The sequence below is a fragment of the Oculina patagonica genome, unplaced genomic scaffold (genome assembly GCF_052425735.1).
Source record: "Oculina patagonica isolate OP01 unplaced genomic scaffold, crgOcupat unplaced1123, whole genome shotgun sequence".
Taxonomy (NCBI): domain Eukaryota; kingdom Metazoa; phylum Cnidaria; class Anthozoa; order Scleractinia; family Oculinidae; genus Oculina; species Oculina patagonica.
The window spans coordinates 1-6,686 of NW_027557110.1; the positions used below are offsets into that span (position 1 = coordinate 1).

The following is a 6,686-nucleotide window of genomic DNA, read 5'->3' on the forward strand; positions in this document are numbered from 1 at the left end:
TTAATAACAAAAAAATCATAAGGTGAGATGATTTCCAGTCCGTACTGCGCAGACTCGGGGTTTGTTTTCGTTTTTGTTTTGAATTCGTTGAAACGTTACACTTTGGTGACAGCATACACGAAGTTTTTTAGTCTGCCATTACGGTTCGTTTCGTTCAAGAATTCTCGATGAGCTGAAACGTCGGTTTGAAATAGCGTCAAGGTTCTTCTACTCGTTATTATTTGTTCTGCAAAGATATCTGGTGCTAATAATGAAGAAAAATCTCGATGATTTGGTAAGTGCAGAATGCAATATGGAACAATTGAAAGTATGATGTTTTATATATGTGACCCTATTTGGGAAAACCGGGCTTAACGAAAATGGCGTTGTAACGTATTATCAATGCATTTACAATGCTTTGATAATGCATTTACAACGCGTTGATAATGCATTTACAACGCATTGGAAATGATTCTCAACGCATTCACAATGTTATTCAGTCCGTTGTGAAAACGTTGGAAATGTTCGAAAACGTTTAGTAACGAATAAAAGATGTTTCTTGACGCGTTGGCTGCTTTTTCCAACGTTAAAATGGGAATGTTTCGCAAAAGGTTGAAATGCTGGAAAATATTTCGCTCTGTTTCAATAAAGACGTCAAAATTCGGCATCAGAGAGAATTTGATTTTATTTAACTAAGAGAATATTAAAAGTTTTTTTTTTAAGAACTGCAAGCATAAAGAGCCAAGACCACGAAAATAATAATTATGTTTCGCTCCCGAACTCATACTGCGCCGTGCGTGACTTGTTGGATGACATGAACCGTCCCAACAATGAACTGGCGATTATCCCAGCACTAATTAATATTTGACCAAGTGTAACTTTTTTACTCGGCAAAGGCATTTAAGAGATTTTTATGAGACATTAAGTCTTCTGTTTAAAGTTTTCTGCGTTTGTAAACTGGGTGAAACTGAACGGTTTACAAATCTTTTCAGAAAAATCTGAAAAAGAATTTATACGAGGCAGACACGGCAGATAATGTAGCGCCGCATGACTGTTTTACCCGTCGCTAAAAAAATCAAAAGTTTGCGCCTTTTATTTTTATGCTGTTTTATTGCAACGGCCAGCGAAGCGAAGCTTTTATTGATAACTTAACAGCAGACGGGTTTAATCGGCACCAGTAATGGAGAGTTGTGGTCGCGGAATAAAATATATTTATCTTCAGAACTTGTTGCGTGCATGCGGTTATGGAAGAGATCGAATGTCATTTGAAACTCAGACATGCAGCATGATTTCATTCGACGCCACCTTGAAGTTTATTTTGCATTTATAGCGTTTTGCAAAATTACAGGAATAGTCCGTGTATTTGATGAGTTTCTTCTCGAAATTCAAAGCGAAATTAATGATGCAAGTGGCTCAGAAAAATCTGAAAAATAATTTTATCCTCTCTTGTTTATACGAAGCAGACACAGCAGACAATGTAGTGCCGCATGACTGTTTACCCGTCGCTAAAAAAATTAAAGTTTGCGCCTTTTATTTTTATGCTGTTTTATTGCAACGGCCAGCGAAGCGAAGCCTCTATTGATAACTTAACAGCAGACGGGTTTAATCGGCACCAGTAACAGAGAGTTGTGGTCGCCGAATAAAATATATTTATCTTCAGAACTTGTTGCGTGCATGCGATTATGGAAGAGATCGAATGTCATTTGAAACTCAGACATGCAGCATGATTTCATTCAACGCCGCTTCGAAGTTTATTATACATTTATAGCGTTTCGCAAAATTACAGGAATAGTCCGTGTATTTGAGGAGTTTCTTCTCCAAATTCAAAGCGAAATTAATGATGTAAGTGGCTTTATAATACGCTGTAGAGAATTTCGAAAACTGGCACAACAGTCCCCCGGGAATAGTCCCGTGAATGATTCTATAAATGCTCGGTAATTTCGTTTTCGAATGTTTCAAAACACGTTTAAAATATTTTGAAAATATATGAAATTGATTTTGCAACGCATTTCGTTTTCGCTGAGAAACATTTAAAAACGATTTTCTTCAACGCATATTCAATGCATTGAAAGTGTTTTTCAACGCGTTTTCAATGCATTGAAAATGTTCTTCAACGCATTTTCAACGCGTTGAAAATGCATTTGCAACGCGTTGAAAATGTATTTCCAACGGAAAAACGGCACAACGCTATTTTCGTTAAGCCTGCTTTTCCCAAATAGGGTCACATATGTTCGTGTTTATTTGCTTTATTTTACTTTCGGAAAAACTGTTCACAGGCTACTTTCCCAGGTGTTCCTTACGCTAATCTTTGCAACCGTAACACGACACTTTTGTTCGTTTGTAACAAAATACTTTTGTCTTCCTTGAAAATGCGATAACATGAAACTTTTGTTTTTTGTTTGTTTTACGGTGGCATCGATGACATTTGTTTAATTTAATTAAGTTACGGTTTAGACTGCACGAAAGACGATTCTCAAAAACTAAAGAAACAAATCTAATCAAAAAACATATTTTTCGACAGGTTTTTTAAAACGCAGTACAGCTAGGATATTTGTTTCCTGGTTATCAGGTGTTCACGCCGAAAATCCCGGTGCAAGTTTTTGCATACCTAATTACGAAAGCGCTGTGAAAGTCTCAAAATCTAATTTAATTAATTTACGGTTTTTTCTTGGCGCCAAGAAGTCTGCAGCCTACCGCAAACACGCAGTACAAGCGATGTTCATGATAGTTCCAGAAAACAACGTAGACTAATCTGCGCATGCGTTTGGTGTAAATTACGTTGAGTAGTACCACAAGGAGAGCAAAGGTTTTACTGAAACAAATATATACCTTGGAGATCCTCATATAAAAGTAACGTAGATGTGCTCCACGTTTTACTTGGGGGGTATGGTCAGGTGCTCCCACCCCAACCCCCCTCCACAGGAATAATTAATTAATTGATATTAATTAATTAATTGACTATTAAAGTTTACACGTTAGCGCACTAGCGGGTTAGCGGACGACAGCCCCAACAAACCATCACAATAGTGCATTCTGCACTAAAAAGGTAAGTTTGTCACGGAATTTTAAGTTTTGCTTGTAAACATTCCTTTGTGTGAGGCTCCAGGGCTCAAAATAACGGCCGGTCAACGGACAATGTCCGGCCAAAATGACGATTTGTCCGGACAAAATTTTGGTTCGGCGGTCATTTTGACCGGTCACATACACAGCTTTCAAATAAATAACACACAAAAAAAAAAATGCAGTATTTCTTGAAATTTTACAGTAAAATCATAACATATCATAGCAGCTTGCAGTCACAAATTTGTAGAATACAGATGAGGCGGTCACGCTCTGCAGATTTGTTAGCGGTTTGCTTATAAATAAATAAAACAGGAAACATCCACGTCTGTAAATACGCTAAACAGACAACGATGAACATTACATCAATCAACGTCTGCTATTAACACGCGTACGCAAATACAGTTTCAATTTCAATTTCAATGTCAGGTGGGCCGAGAAAAATGGCGCTCGTTAGTGGATTTAAAAAACTATATGCACCTTTAGAAAGTACAAGTTCGTAGCGCGTTTTTCACCAGCACGATCATGAGAAAATAATAAAATCACTAAACGCTTTGAATGTTAGGTCAGCAATGTTTCTTTAAATTGTGCATAGTTCGCAACTGAACGTGTCCCTATGTGTGCTGACAATTTGACCACCCAAGACATGGTGCTACTTAAGTCGTTAAATGTAAAACTATGCAGAGTAACATAACATTACGGCTACTGAGCATTTTGTTTTATGTAGAGTAGAACGCAGAAGAAATGGAAATTCAAAAAGCGAACATAATTAAATGACACTTTTAGCGATCAAAACATTTAAGCTTAAGCCTTATACTCTTTAACAACGAGTGTTTTAGCTTATGAGGCGAAATTTTCGGCAGAATAGGCTATTGCTTCAAAGTAAATACTCAATATTTTGACCGGTCATAAACGAGACATGACCGAGCAAAAATTGATTTGGCCGGTCAACATGACCGGCCAGTATTCAAAAATTATTTTGAGCCCTGGGCTCACATAAACATTGCAGCCGAGATTGCGCAGTATGGACTGGAATTCATCTTTAAGGTGTAGCATGCATAACAGGGGCAAAATAAACCACCTGTTCTGCAGGCTAATTAAGGTGTTTCATATTCAACTTTCTCTTTGCATCGAATGGGTTTCTGCCCATGATCGAAGACAGGTAAACTTTTCAGTCTCGTGAATAACATATACTGGACAAAAGGGATGTATTCATTTGAAAAATGATTGCTTTAGACATTTAACAGTTTTGTAATTTGAGTTTATTTATGGCCCGTGTAAACCAAGACTGAGTTAATACATACATGAACTGAAAATGTATAAAAAAAAAAACTTATCGAAGAGCTGAGATAATTATTTCAATAAATATAATTATTGTTACCGGTAATTTGTTTCTGTAACTTATTTTAAATGTGCTATAAAATTGATAGTACGAACTACCAGTATTCCACGCAGCAGAGTGCAAAATGATCAACCCCATTTCCAGGGTCTCTCCCCCCAGAGCGGGGAGACCCGCCAACAATTGCCTCAAAAACCAACTGAAACGCTCCATAGGGTAAAATCACGCAATTTATTTAGCTTCCTTGGTTAGCAATGGCTTGCAGCAGTTATTGCATTATTGTTCAATCTCGAGTTCAAAGTGCAGGTAGCTTTCTTTTATCTTTTCAATTTCTGTGCTCAGTATGTCAGCAATATGGCGGTTTGTCATACGTCGGTAACATCCAGGAACGGCAAGACCCACTTCACGTTTTTGTTTTCCACAAACTTTGACCCTGATGATGAAGACATCACTATCGAACAATAAACGACATCTATAGGCTTCGCATTAGCTCAAATAAGATTAGTCCCCTACCCACAAACTCTGTTTTCTAGTTTACTCCGTGAGCAAACTACACGTCTTATTTCTTTTGTTGACATTGTTTCTTTTGACATTGTTGCTTTTGTTCTCTAATAATAAACACCTCATATCCATTTAAACCCCCTCCCCCCTCACCCTCCAGGACCCCTTAAATTTAATATACACCACAGGAATTTATTAGATTATTTACGGTATAATTATACCGGGGTATTATAAAATCCCAAACTCGTCATTTCTTCCAAATCGACTCCTTTTTTCAGCAGAATATATAATTTCTTGAAACATGATTTTTTATAACCATCAGTTGAGCTGTTTTTGTTTGTTTTTTTGTTTCTTTGTCTTTCAAATTACATATGTACCAGCAGTGAAACAGATTTAAATTCTTTATTGGCACCACTTTCAACTCATTCATATTAATTTTACATGAAGATTTAAGTTATTACTACTTACAATGTTACCAAACTTGTTATTCCCTTTTACAATATGAGAATTGTTATGAACACCAGTTGGCCATGGTAGGAACTGACTGTGGATTTATTTCTCACACTTTTGGTGAACTCTTTTTGTGTGATGTAAGGCTGTGTTTCACACTTAGTACCGGGGCACAGTCCCCGAGTACGATTTTTGCTGGGCACTTGTGTAAACATTCTATTTTTTTCAAGTGCCCACTCCATAGTTCGGGCGCGGTGCCTGTGCTCGAGTACAAAGGTCTTGTAGGGGACTTAATGGTACTTGGTAATTCGGTTTTCTGTGTGTAAACACGGCGCTATTTTTGGCCTGTGCTCGTGCACTAAGTGTGAACACGGCCTAAGATGAAGTAAAGTATGACCTCTGTACAAGCAAACATGTGAAATTGACCTGTGGTCCTGCAAAAAAAAAAAAAAACATGCGTTTCCTGGTCTACTAGCAAGACTTGTTGATCTGGACTTTGACAACTGCACAGTAGTTGAAAACGGATAAAAAGATACTTTAAAAAAAAAAACTTCATGCTATTAGGCTCTTTGATTGTGAAGTTGTGGGAGAAAAGGGGGAATCATAATCTGGTCGAGCCAGCTCATATGTCAAGTTCCACTATTCCTGTATTTAACATTTTATCTACTAAGAAACATTGTCTTTTGTCACCTTTTGCTGTGTGGACCTTAACTTTTGCATACTTTAAACTAGCTAATTGAGCCTCCTCTATAAAGAGACATGGTCAAGGGACAAGGAAGATGCCCACAGAAGGGAGACAAAAGACACTATAGAATTATTATGCATGGTAGCAGAAAGACCCATACCGTATTTACTCGAATAAGCGCCACCCCCGAATAAGCGCCGCATTGGGGGCAAAAAAGTTAATAAGCGCCGCCCCCGGAATAAGTGCCGCAGTCCCGATGCGGAGCTTACTCAAGGAATTCCGTTTAAACAAAAATAGCAATACAAAGAAGCTCTGAAACAGCCTTGGAAATTCCTTTTCATCATAAATGATGTTTCACAGTTCAAAGTTATGTTTTACCGCTCGCCTATCAAAAATTCTAACAATACGCAGTTCTGTTAACGTTGTGAAGGCCGTGAGCTTTGTCGGGACAGCAAGCCCAACTACTCTGACTTCCGTAAAATACGAATCCTGACAGTCAAAAGATCCTTCTTTTGTTTACTATAGAAGTTTCGTTTAGATTAGATTCTTTGCGGCGTCCAAATTTTAAATAAGCGCCACCCTCAAATAAGCGCCGCCCTCGAATAAGCGCGGCACTTGTGACACGAAAAATTAAATAAGCGCCGCGGCCACTTATTCAAATACGGTATACAC

The 6,686-nt window shown here is 37.8% G+C and overlaps 1 long non-coding RNA gene across 1 annotated transcript; it reads left to right on the forward strand.

Moving 5' to 3' along the window:
- Window positions 1-6: 6 nt before the first annotated feature.
- LOC144639620 (uncharacterized) lies at window positions 7-5,824 on the forward strand. Its single transcript, XR_013568186.1, has 2 exons — window positions 7-3,071; window positions 4,024-5,824. It is a non-coding gene; the product is annotated as an uncharacterized LOC144639620 (long non-coding RNA).
- Window positions 5,825-6,686: the final 862 nt, after the last annotated feature.